The sequence below is a fragment of the Gadus chalcogrammus genome, chromosome 8 (genome assembly GCF_026213295.1).
Source record: "Gadus chalcogrammus isolate NIFS_2021 chromosome 8, NIFS_Gcha_1.0, whole genome shotgun sequence".
NCBI lineage: Eukaryota > Metazoa > Chordata > Actinopteri > Gadiformes > Gadidae > Gadus > Gadus chalcogrammus.
In genome coordinates this window covers 19,218,320-19,220,637 of record NC_079419.1, presented here as the reverse complement: position 1 = coordinate 19,220,637, position 2,318 = coordinate 19,218,320, and positions in this window count along the sequence as shown.

The window sequence follows — 2,318 nt, the reverse complement described above, 5'->3', positions numbered from 1 at the left end:
AGTTTCAGTTCAAGGAAAAATAAGATTTGAGGAGACTTAACGGTAAGAATAAGCTCTCCCTCTCTTCATCTTATTAATACTCTCCCTCTCTCTTTCCCTCTCTCTGCTGTCTCCCTGTGTCGCACGCCCCCCCGGGATCTGCCTAATCACACAGAGCTCCAGAAGCTGTCACTAGTGCTAAGACCTTCTTAGAGCCGCCTGAACCGCCAAACAAGAAACAGCCTCCCCGAGACAGGAAACAAGGAAATAGCATCAGCCACAAGACAGGAAACAGCCTCGTCCACAAGACAGGGAACAGCCTTGCTCACAAGACAGGAAACAGCCTCGTCCACAAGACAGGAAACAGCTTCGTCCACAAGACAGGAAACAGCCTCGTTGACGCAAAAGACGCATGAGACAGGAAAAAGCTTCATCAAAGGGACAGGAAACTGCCTCATCCGCCAGACATAAGTCAGCCTCAATAACAAGACAGGAAACAACCTCATCATAAGACAGTGAACAGCCTTTTGCCTGGACCGAACGAATCTACAAGACAGGAAACAGCCTTGAAAGGAAACAGGCTCATCCATGAGATAGGAAACAGCCTCAACCATGAGACAGGAAACAGCCTCGACCATGAGACAGGAAACAGGCTCATCCATGAGATAGGAAACAGCCTCGACCATGAGACAGGAAACAGGCTCATCCATGAGATAGGAAACAGCCTCAACCATGAGACAGGAAACAGCCTCGACCATGAGACAGGAAACAGGCTCATCCATGAGATAGGAAACAGCCTCAACCATGAGACAGGAAACAGCCTCAACCATGAGACAGGAAACAGCCTCGCCCAACGAACAAAGCCTCAGGGACAAATTACAGAGATCGGAGAAGGACGTAAAAGAGACAAAAACAAAACAATAGTTGTATTTTGTATGAGAAGCGGCTTTCACAGACAGCATCACAAATGTCTGGCTTTGATTTATTATTGGCACACATCAGCTCCTGTGTTGATATGAGGGCGCATGATAGTCTAGTCGTGAGCATGTTCCACTCCCAGCTGAAAAGTAATAATAAATAATAATAAATAAAATGTATATAGCGCTTAATATGGTACTCTAAGACGCTTAAAAAAGTACAGGGATGGAATCCCAAAGTATTTTGGTATTTTCTATAACATTGATTTGATGGTTTGAGTGGCGAACATGGAGATCCTGGTGGTTTGTCAAATAACAATAACAATGCATTTGTGTAAATCCAATCCACATGAACATTTGTGTTCACACACATAAACACACACAAGACACATTTTAGCCTTTGCACTTTTGCAGTGGAGAACACTAGCCCTCAGAGCTATTTCATTTACATGCAAATTGACACCCACCCGTACACCACTATCGGTTGCCTGTGTGTGGGCTTAGAACATGTAAATGCACGCCTTTACGTGTGGCTAAATTTGCAGATTGGTATGAATGTCGCTGTTGATAAGTGCTAAAGTAGCAACAGCGAAAATGTCCATATACTAATGTACTAGTTTACGTTAGGTTAGGCCTTTTGCTTCAGTGGACGAAAGAACCTCAAAAAGTATTCTCTGGTGGCGGTGCAGGTCGTCACTATCATTTCAGGATACGTGAAGATTCAGGGTCTGTGATTTGGAGACCATCATAGGATCTCAGAATCGAGCATCGCTATACGTTGAAGCGGTAGTTAAACATCTGTCTCCCTCTGTTGGACAAAACATGGCACTGCGGCTTCCCGACCTCTGTCACTGTCCAATATTGGGGGTAAGTGCATTGCTTCTGTGGTTTATCGATATTCATTGATAAACAGCACATGTATACAAGTGAATTCATTACTGCACGACTATATACAATTATAAATATATAAAAATGTATTCCTGTCTTGTATTTATATATGTAAACCTGTGTAGAAAATTATACTTCTTATTAGGGTTCACATGAATTCAAATCATTATATGATGATTATCAGTTAAGCTAACCTAATTGGGCCCACTAATCCCATAGCCATAATGACGTGGGAAACAAAATTCATCTTCAAAGAACATTGTCTAAATACAGATTTTTTTTAAATGTGCGCTGTGACAGCCAGCCCTATTGTGTGCTTAAGCCCAAACCATCGCTCCCAAACTAAAAACCAATTAACAAATCAATTATATTGGACTGATCCCATAGACTATGAGACTCATTTAACACAGGCTGCAGTACAGAGTAGGGGATCATCGCAACCATAATTGACTTTCCATCTAGAACATTATGAACTCCCTCCAATGAAAAGAAGTGGATGGGTTACTGTGATTATTTCTGTCATTATAGGGTTGA